This window comes from Neophocaena asiaeorientalis, unplaced genomic scaffold (genome assembly GCF_003031525.2).
Source record: "Neophocaena asiaeorientalis asiaeorientalis breed wild unplaced genomic scaffold, Neophocaena_asiaeorientalis_V1.1 scaffold418, whole genome shotgun sequence".
In the NCBI taxonomy this organism is placed as follows: Eukaryota; Metazoa; Chordata; class Mammalia; order Artiodactyla; family Phocoenidae; genus Neophocaena; species Neophocaena asiaeorientalis.
In genome coordinates, this window is record NW_020175731.1 from 3,802,389 (window position 1) to 3,820,248 (window position 17,860).

General features: G+C 44.7%; 1 protein-coding gene across 3 annotated transcripts in view; it reads left to right on the plus strand.

Moving 5' to 3' along the window:
• Positions 1-9,029: 9,029 nt before the first annotated feature.
• The window catches only part of GLT8D2 (glycosyltransferase 8 domain containing 2), a 41,348-nt gene continuing 32,517 nt past the window's right edge, over positions 9,030-17,860 (plus strand). For all 3 annotated transcript variants that reach the window (XM_024732084.1, XM_024732085.1, XM_024732086.1), the window contains exon 1: positions 9,030-9,363. The gene's annotated coding sequence lies outside the window, so the exon portion shown is untranslated. The remainder of the gene's footprint in view (positions 9,364-17,860) is intronic.

A 17,860-nucleotide genomic window follows, 5' to 3' on the forward strand; every position in this document is an offset into this window, starting at 1 on the left:
CCAGCTCCTGCTTTTCAAGTTCTTCCTGTCACTGATTAATTCCCCAGTTTCATAATATGGTCAAAGAGAATTTGGAATTGGAATAGGAAGGTGGCTGGAAACAAAGAAAGAAAGCTATGAATGTTTATGTACTGATATTTTTCTTGGTCACATACATAACATGGGCTCTTAAATGTTTCAGTTACAACGTTTTTAGGTATCTGAAACAATACTGGAAAAGTTGGGGTAGAGCCATGAGTTTTTCATAAAACTTTAAATACTTTATTTAAAGAATTATATTTTATTCTGAGAGTTTAGTGTTAAAATGTCCTAACTTTTATGACTGATACTGTAAGTGGGTGGTAGTTTTTTTTTGTTTTTAATGTCCTTATAGAAAAGACTAAGGGTAAAATTAAAAGTTGCAAACCCAATGTTGATATTCAAATTAAAAAAAAATCAAAACTGGTGTATGATATTTGAAAGTCTGAAAATCTCTGAACGAAGGGAGAGATGAAGGCAAAATGTTAAGACAAAGGAGATTACAAGTGATAACTGGTCGCTTAGATAAGGAGCTTCAGGACGGTGGTGGAGCTCTGTATTAGTTTCCTAAGACTGCTGTAACAAAGTACCACAAACCAGGTGGATTAAAACAACAGAAATTTGTTGTCTCACAGTTCTAGAGTGTAGAAATCCAAAATCAGAGACATGATCCCTCTGAAACCTGTAGGGAAGAATACTTCCTTGCCTCTTTCTGGCTTCTGTAGCAGCATCACTCCAGCCTCTGCCTCCATCATCACATGGTGTTGTCCCTGTGTGTCTGTGTTTCTTCTCTTCTTATGAGTTCACCAGTCATATCAGATTAGGGCCCACCTGATGGCCTCACCTTAACTTGTTTACATCTGCAAAGGCCTTATGTTCAAATAAGGTCACAATCACAGGTTAGAACTTAAACATATCTGTTTTGGGGGGGACACAGTTCAATACATGACAGGATGCTTAATCCAATGGGAAAGATATTTTACCAGAGCACCTTTGACTCAACGCTGCTTAAGTGAGGAGTCTAGATTAGGTCCCCAATTCTCAAGGAAGCTACGTTCAATCTTTGAAACTTTAAGAATGGAAGTTACCGCCTAGGAGGTGAGTGTAGAAAGGGAAGAGAAGAATGAGGCAGAATAGCGCCCTGAAGAAACCAACTTTTAAGAGGTAAAGACAGCAGGAGGCTCTCATGAACGAAATGGGGAACGAATAGCGAGAGAAGTCAAAAGGGAACTGGGTGAGGGTGATGTCAAAGAAGCCACAGGCTAAGGGGCTTTCACAGAGTGGAAGTGGTTATCAAAGCCAAGAGCATAGAGAGGTCAGATAAGAAAAAGACAAGGAAGCAACGTCTGCAAACTAAGAGGTTATTAATGGCCTAGATTAAAATACTCAGTGGAGTGGGAGGAGGGAAGCCACAGAAGATCGAAGAATGAATAACAAGTGAGGATGCACAGATAACATGTATAGTCTACTTTTTACAGACACTTGCCCCCAGAAGGAAAGAAAAAACAGTGGCTGGAGGGGAGAAATGGCTGTGTACAGAGCAAGCTCTCATTCTTTTCCAAGGATGAGACTTGAACATGACTGTGGGCTCAGAAGAAGGATCCTGTTGAAAAGGTAAGACTGAAGGAGCAATAGAGATGTCTTAGTCTGCTTAGGCTGCTATAACACAATACTAGAGGCTGGGTGGTTTATAAACAACCAAAATTTACTTCTCACAGTTCTGGAGACTGAAAGTCCAAGATCAGGGTGCCAGCACGGTCAGATTCTGCTGAAGATACTCTTGTAGGTTTTAGACTGTTGACTTTTCACTATATCCTTACCTGGTGAAAGGGATGAAGGAGCTCTCTGGGGTCTCTTATAAGGGCGTTAATCCCATTCATGAGGGCTCCACTCTTATGACCTAAGCACCAAAATACCAAAGACCCTACCTCCTAACACCATCACCTTGGGGGTGAGGATTTCAACATATGAATTTGGAGGGGGACACAAACATTTAAATCATAGCAAAAGAATATGTCATTTGGAAATGCTTTTTGTTACAAGTAGCAGAATATCCGACACAGTGTGGCTAAATGATAAGGCACTTAATTATCTTGCACAAGAAATCTGGGGTAGGTAGGTTTAGGGTTAATTTGGCAGTTCAGTGGTGTTATGGTTCCAGGTAGCAGTTCTGAATTTCTCTTGACTTTTCCTTTATGGTCAAAAGAAGGTCGTTGCACCTTTGGACATTGTGTCCCCATACAACCATGCCCAAAGGCATGAAGCAGGAGGACAGCCAGGATGGGGAAATAGGGCTTTCGTTTTACAGGGAGGAAAAGCATCTTGCCCAGAAGCCACCCAGCATACTTGCTCTTAGGTTTCACTGGCCAGAACTGGGACATTTGGTATATTAAGATTACATTAGCTATAGTGACAGAAATAGGCTTTAAAAGTTTATGTTTCTCCCATCTAAATGAACTTTGGAAATGGCAGTCCAAAGCCAGCATGGCAGCTCTATTTCACCACATCTTCAGGAATTTGTAGACTTCGTAGATTGGAATTCCTCCTTCCAGCTCATGATCCAAGATGGCTGCTCCAGCTCTAGCTATTGCATCTACACTCCAGCCAGCAGGAAAGAGTAGGGGAAAGGAATGTTCCCCTCTCCAGAACACATTCTGGAATTGTACATGTTATTTCTGCTTACATCCCATATGCCAGTATTTAGTCACAAGGCCACAGCTAGTTGAAGGAAGTTTGTGAAATGTAGTTTTTATTTAGAATGGCCAAGTGCTCGGGTAATAGTCAAGGTTCTATCACAAAGAAAGAAGGGAAGAGCAGACCGTGGGGGTCTTCTTGCAGGAGGGTGGCTATAGGAGTCTAGGAAAGTGTTTTTGTTTGTTTGTTTTTAGCCTCAGTAATGAGAAGCAGGCAAGGGAGAAGAAGGTTGGAAAAGAGAATTGGTGAGTTAACCAAGTAAACCTGTCTCAGGGCAGGTTGAAACTTGACTGAGCAAGATCCTAGAGGATCAAGAAAAGATGGATTCAGAAGTACATGAAGATTTACACATGGACTGGGGTTGAATATATGTCTATTGCATAGATTATATAATTGTTTATATTCTATAAAAATATATTAAAAAACAGAAAGCTCATTGGACAGCACTGCTCTAGCCTTTTGAAGTTACATTAGAGAAGATGCCTTCATCTGTCACCACTTTCTCTCCTTCACTCCCGCTCCCCCATATCAAACACCATCATTTACCTGGAATCTCAGTATAGCATAGAGGTTAAGATCACGGGATTTAGAATTCAATAGGCATAGCTGTTTACTAGCTAGGTGGTCTTGGTCAAATTATTTATTTTTTTGAGCTTCAGATGCTTTGTCTAGAAAATGGGGATTGTAATAGCATCTATTTCTTAAGGTTATTTTGAAGATCAACTGAGATAATATATGCAAAGTACAGGCTGTCCTTGCTTTGCATGAGAGTGCAATTCTGTGAAAATGGCCGTGGAAGCTGAAACCCTGCAAAGCGATCTTAATTACTCATGGGAAAAATTACAGTTGTTTTGTTCATGATCTTTAAAAATTTTTGTCAAAATATTTAAGGTTCTCTTACTGTTAGTTTTAAATGTCTAAAGAAATGAAAAAAATAGTAGACTTAATGTTTATTTGTTCTACTGTAATTTAAAACTTTGGACATATTGAAGATGAAAATTAAATATTTAGGGTTTGTTTTGGTTTTGGTTTTGGTATAAAACTTACCAAGAGCAGCTGAGCAGTGCTTAACCTTCTTGCCATTTAACTTACTGTAAGGAGTGAGCATCTTTTCTGTGCCTTGGAAAATGGTCATACTCCTTTCTAAGTTTGGATCAGCTTCCCATATTTTATGCTTTGCACTTTTAACATCATAAAATAACCTTTGAGAGTTCCTCTAATGTGAATTTTTTGCCCATGTCATTTCCTCTGGAACATCTCCATCCCTCTCATCACAACCGCTTTCCTTATTTATGTTCGTAAAATCACCCTTACTAGATTTTTCTGGCTGCATAGCTAGAGTTGAATAGCAACAGTATCATCCCACGGCCAACTAATTTCTTCTACCTTCATTTACCTTTGATTTGAATGTCACTCCCACTATTATCATTTTTTTGTTTCTTCGCTAACGTTTCTCTTTGTTGGCCAATTCTATTATCCATTTTTGTGGATGTCGTATGGGTTTATCACTGGGAATTAACGAAGCAACACAACTACATGCTTTGCTGTCTGTACATAAGCCGAATAACAGCTATCCAGTGACCAATCAAGGACAGACTGTCAAAGAAGTGACATGATTGGTCACTCATCATTGATGTGGCTCTGTTATCAGCGTAGTAATTTTGTGGACTGAAAAGCTAGCAGCAAAGTTAGTAATTATCCAACTACTCAGTTGATATACTGTGGTAACAGATTTGAACTGTGTTGTAGGGGACTGATGTTATTGAACTACACTGTGGTGACTGAAATTGGTGCTGATGCCACGCAGAGCAAGGACAGTGCTGCGCTTACGAAATGCCTAGCACGTGGTTAGCATTTAGTAAGTATTAGATTGTTTAACTTCTATTGTTTTCGTTATATTACTACTGTTTCTACTCCTCCTGAGCTACGGGCCCCTGAGGAGTCAGTCTGAGAGGGAGGGGCTGGTGCTGGGAGGTGGTAGACAGTGCAGTGTTTTCAGCCAAGAGTGTAAAATGGCCGTGTCCAACGGATACCTTAATCTCAGTTGAGAACTCAGGCCAAGGGCTTATTGGCAGCAGTCTGAGAAGGGGTTTTGAGGAGTGCCAGCAGGTAGGCAGAGCTCAACAGCAGAGAGCCTAGGCAGGCGCTGTTCCTGAGACGAAGGAAGCAGATGGTGTCTGAGAGGTCTGCTCCCAGATCACAGGGCTCCAGCCATGGCGAGAGCTGCGGCCAAGGCCTGGAGAGGGCAGCTGGCCAGAACAAGGCAGGACCCCAGGCCAGGTAGAGCCTACACCAGTTACCAGAGGAAGGAGCTGGCACAAAAGCCAGGGAGGAAAAGCAGTCATCTCACGTGGGAGAAAGGGACCCTGTGTGCAAAGAGTCAGGTGCAGGAGCGATTGCTGCAGCTCAGGGGGTAGCAGGCAAGAGCCAGAGCAGCTAAGCTCTGGACAAGGAGATGACCCATCACTGAGCCCCACCAGCCAAAGAGAGGGAATTGAGGCCCCCATAGTTGTATGTCCCGCCCCATGTGGATGATCCTGGAGCCCAGCCCTGGGAGACCGAGGCAATAAATAGAGGCTTGTCAGCCTGACCCAATGCAGTGATTCACTGCTGCTGTACAGTGCTGCTTCCTTTCCTTCCAGTCACATTTATCAGCCTTAACAGGGTTTATCTTACCTACTTATCTACAAAGTAATACACTCAGCCAAGGCAGGCCCATTGGGTAAGACATGATGAACATTTGGCTTTCAACTAATAAGAAATAAACATGGAATAATAATGACTCAGCTACACATTGTGTTGACTGATGACAGCACGAATCAGAAATGCATATAGATCACGTAGGACTGTGCTCAGGCAGTAACCGAAACCTAACCAAGGTAACTTAACCGCATCCAGGTTTATTTTCCGCACACGGTTAGATGCTCCGTAAGTAGTCAGCTCAGGCTGCTGTGGTGACTCCTGGTGCCATCGGGACTGAGGCTTCTCCTGTGTTCTTGCTCTGCCCTCCTCACTTAACACGTGCAGGGCTGCTGAGTCACCCAGCGCCGGGGCACGGATAGTTTCCATTTGCTTATGAAGATCTATTCTCTACTCTTCTTTAACTTGTTCAGTGCCGTGAGGCTGACCTAAATGGATTACGTCGCCTGACATCTCCAGGTCTCTGACTTCCAGCTGGGTTTGGCCAATGGGAGGCACCACCAACAGGAGATTGTAAGGTTGGGATAATGTACCTCCTAGTCCCTTTCGTGGGGGTGAACAGAGGGCGCTCCTCTTGGGCAGCCCTTCCCTGTGGCTGCTTCCTCCCACTCTTGGTGCTATAGCATCAATTTTTTTTTTTTTTTTTCCGGTACACGGGCCTCTCACCTCTGCGGCCTCTCCCGTTGCGAAGCACAGGCTCCGGACGCGCAGGCTCAGCGGCCATGGCTCATGGGCCCAGCCGCTCCGCGGCATGTGGGATCTTCCCAGACCGGGGCACGAACCCGTGTCCCCTGCATCGGCAGGCAGACTCTCAACCACTGTGCCACCAGGGAAGCCCTATAGCATCAATTCTTAACCAAGTTTCCCTAACACTGACTACACCTTTTCAAATAGTGCCTGTTTTAAGAGTCTCCACCATTAGCTCACTGGGGTGGGCCATCTGTGTCCTGCCGGGACCCTGACTGACTCTTCGCACAGCCCGGGGGACCATATGCAGCAGCACGGGGTGGGCCTTTCATCCACAGGGCTGCGAGGTGGCGACTCCACCTCCAGGCACCAAGGTTGGGTTTCAGACAGGAGGAAAGGGCAAAAGGCACCAGACAGCTCTTTGCCAGGAAAACAGTAGCTTTCTAGGAAGTCACAGCCAGCCAGCTTCTGCTCACGTGCCGCTCTAGCTTCAGGACCTCTGAGGAGGTGAGTATTTTTAACTGGACAGTTGCCACCTCAAATGACAGAGTGTTTCTATTTGAAGGGAAGAAGCAGAGAGGTTATTAAGTTGTACCAGGCTACCAGTGTTTGAAACAGCATATAACTCATTTGGCCTTTTTGAAAAAAGTTACCAATGCTTACTGTTACAAGTTCTTTCTCTTGTTTACACCTTGTTGTGGCCTCTCCCCTTGTGTCTTCATGCAGCAACAATAATAATCACTTCCATGTTCTGAGCCCTTACTGAGTGCACTACATGCGTGAGGTCTTTTAACCCTCACAAGAAGCTTCCTCACCTTACAGATGAGGAAACTGAAGGTGAGATTTTCAGGAATGTGTAAGTGTGACATCTGAGCTAACACCTAGGTCTGTCGGTCTGTCTCCAGAGCCCAAGCTGGTAGCCACTACACTGAGGGTGCCCCCTATATCCTACATCTCTTTCTATTCTCATTTCTTCCCCAGGGGAGAATCTGTGCATCCAATTTGGAAATATAGGTCATAGACAGTAAGCCTCTTGCAGCTCAGCACATGGCCCAGCAGAAATAAAGGAGGGGCTTCTCTGGTGGTACAGTGGTTAAGAATCCTCCTGCCAATGAATGGGACACGGGTTTGAGCCCTGGGCTGGGAAGATCCCACATGCCTTGGAGCAACTAAGCCCGCAAGCCACAACTGCTAAGCCCGCAAGCCATAACTGCTGAGCCCGCATGCTGCAACTACTGAAGCCCGTGAGCCTAGAGCCTGTGCTCTGAAACAAGAGAAGCCACCGAAATGAGAAGCCCACACCACAGTGAAAGTAGCCCCTGCTCGCCATAACTGGAGAAAGCCAACTCGCAGCAACAAAGACCCAACGCAGCCAAAAAAAAAAAAAAGACTAGTGCCACTGAAGAACTGAATTTTATTTATTTATTTATTTTTAAACAAACAATTTTTTAAAAATTTTATTTTATTTATTTTTTATTTTTGGTTGCACTGGGTCTCAGTTGTGGCAGGCAGGCTCCTTATTTGCAACTTGCTGGCTCCTTAGTTGCGGTTCACTGGCTCCTTTAGTTGTGGCACGTGTGCTCCTTAGTTGAGGCTGGTGGGCTCCTTAGTTGTGGCATGCAAACTCTTAGTTGCGGCATGCATGTGGGATCTAGTTCCCTGACCAGGGATCGAACCCATGTCCTCTGCATTGGAAGGCAGATTCTTAACCACTGCGCCGCCAGGGAAGTCCCGAGGAGCCAAATTTTAAATTTTACTTAGTTTTAATCAATTTAAATTGAAAAACTGATTCACGATTCAGTTATTGGAAAATTTTGAAGTATGTTGGAGCAACCTGAATATGTCATTCTATTTTTTTTTTTTTTTTTTTTTTTTTTTTTTTTTTTTTGCGGTACGCGGGCCTCTCAGTGTTGTGGCCTCTCCCCTTGTGGAACACAGGCTCCGGACGCACAGGGTCAGCGGCCATGGCTCACGGGCCCAGCCACTCCACGGCACGTGGGATCTTCCCGGACCAGGGCATGAACCCGTGTCCCCTGCATTGGCAGGCGGACTCTCAACCACTGCGCCACCAGGGAAGCCCGTGAATCTATTTTTTAAACTGTAAATTTTATCAAGTGTAAATACATATCAATTGTTTCTGATGAAGTTTAGTTTGGGAATTGAGATGTGTTGCGGGTGTAAAATACACACCAGATTTCAAAGGCTTCATACAAAACAAAAAGTGTAAAATGTCTTGTTAATAAGTTTTATACTAATTACATGTTGAAATAATGTTTTTGTATATATTATGTTAAGTAAAATTTATCATTAAAATTAATTTTACCTCTTTGTACTTTTCTTAAAGTGACTAGTAGAAAATTTTCGATGACAATGTGGCTTGCAGTATATTTCTTTTGGGCAATACCACTTTAGAAGGTGGCAGTGAGCAGAGGCAGACTCATTTCTTTATAGGAATGAGGGAGAGAGGCCATTGCTAAATAAATTCCATGATCCCAGGCAAAGTGCTGGCACCATTTCCTGGATTTCTGAGAATCAATGGCAGGAACACAGAACAGCACAGAGCTGGGTGGGGTTGATTCACTGCCTGATTCCTTCCCATGTTCAGTCACAAAACACACCACCTTGAAATTTCCGTCACTATCATTGCCTTGGTCGAAGGGAGACCACAGTTTTTATCTGGGCTTTGATTTGGGGACAACAGCATTTTAATGACTAGGGCATTTTAGGAGAAGCTAGTGGCCAGGAAAGATATTCTTAAAATCAGTATGAACTTAATGTTTTCACTTCTGCCCTCTCAAAATTTACCTTAGACCCAATGTGTGGTGGAAATTCACCCTCCAAGCATCTGCTTTTCTCCAGTTTGGAATGTTTTCCTCCAGAGCTGCCTTGTTTTTGAAATGATTTGCAGGCTGCCCGAGGAGGCTGCGAGAGGAAGTCTGACCCGCCAAGCCCATCTGGAAGTGGTTTCAGGGGCCACATCACTCAGCCAGCACAACGCCTAGATTCACAGCTGCCTGGAACAGGGGTGGAAGAAACCCGAGCTGCTCCAGAGTCTGCACAAGCAAGGGAGGTGCAGTGGGGGAGGAAGACTGTCTTGGAAACGGAATATTGGCCTTGAGGCTCTCCAGCCCTTTGAGATTTCCAGTGGGATCGTAGAAGCAGCTGAAGCAGCGTGAAGGGCAGCATCCCAGGGCCAGCCACCATTTGAATGCTCTGCCCTACAGCTCTTCTGGACGGAGGAGCCCTGCCCTCACCACCCACCAGGTAAACAGACATTTACAGCAGGGTGACGGCCTTTCTATTTCACCCTGGCCTGCTGGCAGCTGTCCTTTATTTTGCTGTAGGTGCAAGAAAGTAAATCAGAGGTGGACTGTCCCACGCAAACCACCTTTAGGCGCTCCAGCTGTTTGTAGCATGCTAGCGGCCTCTTCTTCTTCTTTTTTTTTTTGCCATTGCTGCAAATCCAAAATATTCAATGTGCAAGTTTTTCACATCCTGGACTGCTTTTCCAGACCTGGGTTTATGTCCGTCCCCCTACCCCCAAATAGTGTGATTTACTTACTATTTTCATCATATTTTAAGTGTGGAAATCATCTGTTAGCTAGGACTGTATAAATGCTAGCATTTAACGCTGGTATGTTTCTGAGCCACAAAAGATTTAATTGAGCTGTGATTCATGTTTTCAGAATCTGTCCTAGGAAGCTATTCTGAGGGCCCCAGTCCCCCCCGCAAAGAACTGGCAGTTGTATGAAATCTAAATGAGGCTTATTGTAAATATGGTAGTCATAACGGGTTGAAAATGCTTTTTAACTTTCAAAAAAAATGTCTTCTTTTGTTCACTTTATGAGCAAGCGTAATACTTTGGCCAAGCCTGATATATAATTTATGACATAAGTTAAGAAGGGATAGTTAATAAAAGAGTAAGAAGAGAGAGAGGAAGAAAATATGATATCCAAACATCTGAATGTGCTGTGGAAAAAAGTCAGTCCTCTAGCTGTTTGGCCCGTGCAGCCAAATATCCAAAGAGACATTGGTTTGTTTTGTCTTTTCCTCTGAATGTTTTGGTGTTGCATTTGTATACAGTATCCTTTGCGTGCTGCATAATGGAATTCCAGGCTTCCAACTAACTCAGTAGAGCAGTGCAGGGCAGTGGTGGGAACATGGGCTCTGGGGTCCGACTCACAGAGTCTGTGTGCTGCCACTTATAAGCTTTATAAACTTTGACTCTGGGTGACTCTATCTCTTCATCTGTAAAATGGGAATTAAGCGACATCATGTGTCTAAAGGACATAATGCAGGATCTGCAGAGTAGTGAGGCCTCAGGGGAGGTCAGCTTCTCTGGTGGTGCTGATGATGACAACGGTGATGGTGAAGGTGACCACACACCCTGCACTGGGCCACAGCCCTGCTTTTGACACATTGTTCCCTCCCATAGTCCAGTCGTCCAGTGTTCCTCACATCTGTCCAAGTTGTCTCTCCAGGGTTCTGCTTCCTTCCTTCTTCTCTTCAAACACCTCTCCTTTTATTCCACTCTGGCTCTCTTTAGTTCTCCTGCTTCTTCCCTTGCTGAGAGAAAGACATGCTCAGCAAGCCACAGCCCTCACCATTTTCATTCCTAGTTCCCAGGGGGCATGATTCTAAAGATTTCTTTTATTTCAGCGTCTGCCAAAGAATGTTCCAAAGAAGATAGTCCCGTGGGGAAAATACGTTCTGTGAGCCATATCCCCCTCTCAGCACTCTCAAGGCATGATGGCATTTTAAAGGTCCTGAGAAGTCCCGCAGAACAGGGGTCTCCAACCCTCGGGGCTCAGACTGGTACCGCTCCACGGCTGTTACGAACCGGGCTGCACAGCAGGTGGGCTGCACAGCAGGCGGTGAGCAGCGGGCGAGCTCAAGCAAAGCTTCATCTACCGCCCCTCACCGCCCCCCATCGCTCGCATTACCGCCTGAACCGTCCCCCCCGCAGCCTTCCCCCCACCGTCTGTGGAAAAATTGTCTTCCACCAAACTGGTCCCTGGTGCCAAAAAGGTTGGGGACCGCTGCTGCAGATGAGAAATCTGCTTAAGTGTGTTTAAGTTTGTTTTTTAACACTGTGATTCCCAGTTGACACAGAGCCATTTTATCACATCATATAGATTAACATCGGCACTCTGCAATGTGCTATTCTTTTTTAAAATTTATTTATTTTTTGGCCATGCCATGTGGCATGTGGGATCTTAGTTCCCCGACCAGGGATCAAACCCGCACCCCCTGCAGTAGAAGCGGAGTCTTAACCACTGGACCGCCAGGGAAGTCCCTACAATATCCTATCCTGACCACATGTGTTTTCACCCTGGTTCCTCTCATGGACATCCTACTTCATACCTTTCCTGGCGAACACCCAAGGGGACATCTTGTTCTCCCTTCTCTGGTTAAGGACAGATGATTGATCGCGCATGCCATATTGATATGTAGAAAGTCTGGCCTAAGGTGGGCAGCAGGGATCAGCAAATATTCCCTGCAAAGGGCCAGGTAGGTGGCTCTGCAGGCCAGATGGTCTCCATCATGATGACTCAGTTATGCGGAAGTAGTGTGGAAATGGCCATGGAAAAAACATCAAACAGCACCATCAAAGAATAAGCCTGGCTATGTTCCCACAAAACTTTATTTTTAAAAAACGGTGATGGGCAGGATCTGGCTGTAGTTTGTCAGCACCTGGTCTAAAGCCATGTTGTGAAAGAATGCCTCAATCCATCACAGGAGAAAGCAGGATGGGTCGTCAGCAAACTGAAGACGTTCCCACCCTGCTTATTTTGGTGGATCAGGAGTAAGCCTTTGATGTTCCAGCAAAAAGTAAAAAGGCCAGAGGTGTTTTGTTGGAGGCCAAATTCCTAAGTCCTGGTTTTGTCCTTCTTTCTCTTTTCTTCAAGTGAACCCATGCTCCTGTCCTGTTCATAACTCTGTAGTCTGCCTGGTTTAAGTTGAAGAGCTCTATTAAATGTATTTTATGCCCATGTGAACTTCAGGGTCAAGTCTTAGAGAATACCGTGAAATCACAGAGCTTCTTGGCAGGTCTCTTAACCTCCCTGAACTTCAGTTTCCTCATCAGTAAACTGAGAAGAATAACCTTATAGGGTTGTTGTGAGAATCAAATTAATTAATATACATATAAAGGTCTTAGAACAATGCCTCGCTAATAGAAATTACTATGTGTCTCCTTATCATTGTAATAAATTATTTAATTTAACCTACAAAACAATCCCATTTTACAGACTGGGTTTTATAAGTTGCCCAAGATTACACAGTAAGAAATGAGGCAGAACCAGGATTCAAAGTCAGCTCTGTCTAATGACAAAACCCATGTTTCCACTCAGGTACATGCCCTGCCAGATTTAAGTCATTCAGAAATACATTTTAGGAGCCCCTCTTTTATATTCCTTTTTGATTCCCAGGTCCTTTCCTATTACCTCCTTACCTGAACCCATGGCAGACATGATTAATCAATCACAGTGCCCTTCCTTCCTTCCTTCCTTCCTTCTTTCCTTCTTGCTTTCACTGAGTCTTGTGATGGCTTTAGACTCCTCAATTTGTCAGTCCTGAAAGCTCCTATCAACTGATTAGAGTTGGCATGTAAAATAAAACTTATGGGCTCTGATTTTTGGAATATTTTTCTGGAGTCCCTCCCACTTTTGCCTTTCTTCCAAGGCAGAGCTAATCCCCTTAGCCACTGCCAGGTCTTAAGACATTCTTTCCAGGTTTGACAACAGGCCCAAACTCTTCGACATTTGGTAAAACAACTCCCCATGCAAGATCTTCTGGGACCTGTTTTTAAACCTAATAGACATTTCTCTGGTCCAGATCAATTCCCTAAGCTCTCCTTTTTCTTCCTAGTCACAGGCCCTAGGACCTTTCCCCTTTGAAGCTCCAACCATCCAGGGCCTTACCTAGGGATTTCCTCTTTCCAACACTGTGAGATGACTCCCCAGCTGCATCTTTCTTGCTGTCCTGAAGACAGGCCTATGGGCCCTTAATGCTGAAGGCGCGACTCTTTGTTACTGCAGGGAAACTACAACACAGAAGTCACTCAGCTTAGGAAAGCTTACAGAGGCTCAGGAGACATGGTTCTGGGGCTCCTTGTTGTGATGGTAAGAGAAAGGCCAATAAGAAGACCCGAGTCCTCCCCTTTTATTTTAAAAAATTATTTATTTGTTTGTTTATTTAGTTTTGGCTGTGTTGGGTCTTTGTTGCTGTGTGCAGGCTTTCTCTAGTTCCGGTGAGCGGGGGCTACTCTTCGTTGCGGTGCGCGGGCTTCTCATGTCGTGGCTTCTCTTGTTGCGGAGCATGTGCTCTAGATACACGGGCTTCAGTAATTGTGGCACGTGGGCTCAGTAGTTGTGGCTCACGGGGTCTAGAGCACAGGATGAGTAGTTGTGGCACATGGGCTGTTCCACGGCATGTGGGATCTTCCCATACTAGGGCTCGAACCCGTGTCCCTTGCATTGGCAGGCGGATTGTTAACCACTGAGCCACCAGGGAAGCCCCTGCTTTTATTCTTGTAGTGGGACCATCAACCTGGCTTTACCCTCCTTCTGGCTTTTTCCTTAGTGAAGGTATGCAGACCCGTTTCTTCCTGGGATTGAAGAACAGAACAACAAGAGCCCTTTCTTCCTCTCTCCTATTTCTCACTCATTCATTCCACACACATTTCTTGAGGCACACAGAGGTAGGTCGGCCACAGTCCACACACATTTCTTGAGGCACACAGAGGTAGGTCGGCCACAGACCATGTCATCTCATGGTCTAGTGGAGGAGACAGGCATACCCATGATATTAGAACACAGTGTTCTGAGTGCAGGGATAGGCATAGGAATGGAGATTAGGGGAGCACCCAGGCAGGGTAATCAGGTAAGGCTTCCTGAAGGAGGAGGAGGAGTCTTTAAAGCACAAGTAGCAATTTACTGGGGAAAGAGGAGGGGAAAGGGCATTCCAGGCAGAGGGGACTGAATGAACCAAAGTTCACTGACAAGAAAAACATAGAGGGCTTCCCTGGTGGTGCAGTGGTTAAGAATCCACCTGCCAATGCAGGGGACACGGGTTCGAGCCCTGGTCCGGGAAGATCCCACATGCCGCTGAGCAAGTAAGCCCGTGTGCTACAACTACTGGCCCTGCGCTCTAGAGCCCGCAAGCCACAACTACTGAGCCCACGTGCCACAACTACTGAAGCCTGCACGCCCAGAGCCCATGCTCCGCAACAAGAGAAGCCACCGCAGTGAGAATCCCGAGCACCACAACAAAGAGTAGCCCCCGCTCGCCACAACCAGGGAAAGCCCGCGCACAGCAACAAAGACCCAATGCAGCCAAAAATAAATAAATTAATTAATTAATTAATTAAAAAAAAGAGAAGCATAGACCTGGGTGTGAAGGACAGTGGAGGGCTGGAGACTAACTTTCAACCAGTTCAGCTTAGACGGAAGGCATGGCACAGAGGACCTAGGGGAATCTTAAGCTCCAATCTTAACCTTCTGGTACTGGATTTCCAGTGAAGGGCTTTAGGGAGGAAAGGAACACTCAGAGTAGTGGGGGGTTTTTGTTTGTTTGTTTTTGTTTTTTTGATTGAAGTGTAATTGATTTACAATGTTATATTAGTTTCTGGTGTACAGCAAAGTGATTCAGTTATATATATGAGCATGTGTGTGTGTGTGTGTGTGTTTGTATACATTTTTTATACACTGTATATATTCACTTTTTCAGATTCTTTTCCATTATGGCTTATTACAAGATATTGAATATAGTTCCCTGTGCTATACAGTAGGTCCTTGTTTATTTTACATTATAGTAGTATGTATGTGTTAATCCCAAATTCCTAATTTATCCCTCTCCCCCCAGTCCCTTTCCCCTTTGGTAACCATAAGTTTATTTTCTATGTCTGTGAGTCTGTTTCTGTTTTGTAAATAAGCTCATTTGTGTCATATTTTAGATTCCACATATAAGTGGTATCATATGCTATTTGTCTTTCTCTTTCTGACTTCACTTAGTATGATAATCTCTAGGTCCATCCATGTTGCTGCAAATGGCATTATTTCATTCTTTTTTATGGCTGAGTAGTATTCCATTGTGTGTGTGTGTGTTTGTGTGTGTGTATATACCACATCTTCTTTATCCATTCGTCTGTATCAGTGGACATTTAGGTTGCTTCCATGTCTTAGCTATTGTAGGTAGTGCTGCTATGAACATTGGGGGTGCATGTATCTTTTCCAATTAGTTTTCTCTGGATATATGCCCAGGATTGGGACTGCTGGATCATATAGTAACTCTTTAGTCAGTAGGATTCTACAAGACAACTGGCTTGTCTTCTTCCAAAAAAAGTTCATGAAAAATAAAAAGGCAGTATGGTGAGGTGGGACTGATCAAGAGTAAAAGAAACTAAAGATATGACAACCAAACTATAAAAAACAATATTGGAATAATGGGGACATTTTGAATATGGACTGCTTATCCAGTGATGTTAAATTAATGTTATTTTTCTGAGGTGTGATAATGGCATTGTGATTATATAGGAGGATGTCCTTGCTCTTAAGAGATGCACACTGAAGTATCTGAGGCTGAAGAGTCATGTGTATATATATATGTATACATACATATATATATACAGAGGGAGGGAAGAAGAGAGAGAGAGAAAGAGAGAAAGGAAATATGGCAACGTGTTAGCAATTGGTGAATCTGGTGTAGGGTATATAAAAATTCATTCTTTCAACTTTTTGGTAGACTTTAAATGTTTCAAGTGATAAAAAGAAAAGGAAAAATCGAACAAAAATATAAGGGTACTCGGGACTTCCCTGGCAGTCCAGTGGTTAAGACTGTGCGTTTCCACTGCAGGGGGCACGGGTTCCATCTTTGGTCAGGGAACTAAGATCCGCCATGCGGCGTGGCCAAAAAAAAAAAGGTACTCAACCTGCATGTATATTTCAAATTAATTTACTGTAATTATTAAACAACAAAAATAGTCACTGTGACAGCTGTACCAGTGATGGATTGGGAAAGGGGAGGGAGCAGAAATCCTACCGGCAGGAAGTCCAGGAGGGAAGTTACTGCAGAGTTAATCAGTGAGATGAGGCAGGGTAGAAAGGAGATGGATTAAGAAACTCTTAGGAGGTGAAACTGTAGGAATCAGGTGTTGGTTGGATGAGGGATTGGGAGGGAGCAGTGGAAGAGGATGCTCAGAGAACACTGAGGAGGAGCTTCTGTGGGGCAGGTGCTGATTTCAGTTGTGACCAGATGAGGTTTGAGGTGCTGCGCAGCTTCCTGGAGGAGAGGGTCACGTGTTCTATAAATCTTTTATATTATAAAAATATTTATAAGTCTGTAAATTTTTTTTTTTTTTTTTTTTTTTTTTTTGGGGGATGAGGCAGGCAGACTCTCAACCACTGCGCCACCAGGGAAACCCTGTAAATATTTTTGAGGGTTCATATCTCCAGGCACTCATGCTGGGCATATGGCAATGAACAAAACAGACAAAATGCCCTGCCTTCAAGGAGCTTATAGCCTATCACCGGGAGGGCAGACAATAAACCAGTGATGAAATGGGCAGTATGTTGGACGGTGGTCATTGCTGAGGAGAAGTGACATATGTGTTGCTGAGGTTAGGGGGTTTTGACTGAGTCTGGGGGACGCGAAGGAGCCAGCCACATGGATATCTGGCAGGAGTGTTCCAGGTGAAGGGAATAGCATTCCCAGTGGAGGGAACGAGTGTAAAAGGCTCTGAGGCAGGAGAATGCCTGGCAAGGAGGCCAGTGTGATCGGGTGAGGTCTTGTAGGACACTGTACAGACTTTGGCTTTTACTCTGAGAGAAATAGCGAAGGCTTGGAGAATTTTAAACAGAAAACAGCACAACCAACTAAAAGGAGACACAGGCAGAATCATCCAGTCAAAGGATGGTAGGGAGAAGGCAGTACCGGTGGTGAAGATCATGGATATATTTTGAAGGTGGAACTGACAGGATTTGTGGTCAGTCCATCTGTGGGGAATGAGAAACAGAGAAGGGTCAAGGATAACACCAAGTTTATTTTCACTGGAGCAATTAGGAGAATGGAGTTGCCGTTGTGCAGCTGGGGGAGATGATGGGAGATGTGTGTTTTGGGCAAACGTCAGGAGTTCGAATTTGGACATGAGGATGCCTTCAAGTGGAGCCACCCAGTGGACACTTGGCTTTAGGAGTCTGGAGTCCACGTGAGAGATCTGGGCTGGAGACAGTAATTAGGGAGTTGTAGGCATATAAATGGTATTTCAAGCCAGGAGAGTCCACCATTTAGAGGTTCCAGAGATGGGGGAACAGCCAAAGAGGCTGAGGATAAGCGGTCCCCAAAGGTGGTGGGAAAGCAGGCGAGTGCGGGGTCCCGCAGGCTACATACAGGATGTGTGTAGAGGAGGAGAGTGTGGGCAGGTGGCCTGCACCTCCCGTGCACCTGGGCCTCGCCCGCATAGTAATGAGTCCTGTGCTGCACTTGCTCGCAGGCAGGAACCATGGTAACCCAGAATATGCTCTCTCACACTCTGCCCCAGACACTCGTTTCCCTTGGCCCCAGATTTCTGCTTCTTACTCTATGTCTTCTTTTTTTTTTTTTTAAATTTATTTATTTTATTTATTTATTTTTGGCTGTGTTGGGTCTTTGTTTCTGCACATGGGCTTTCTCTAATTGCGGCAAGCGGGGGCTACTCTTTGCTGTGGTGTGCAGGCCTCTCATTGCGGTGGCCTCTCTTGTTGCGGAGCACGGGCTCCAGGCA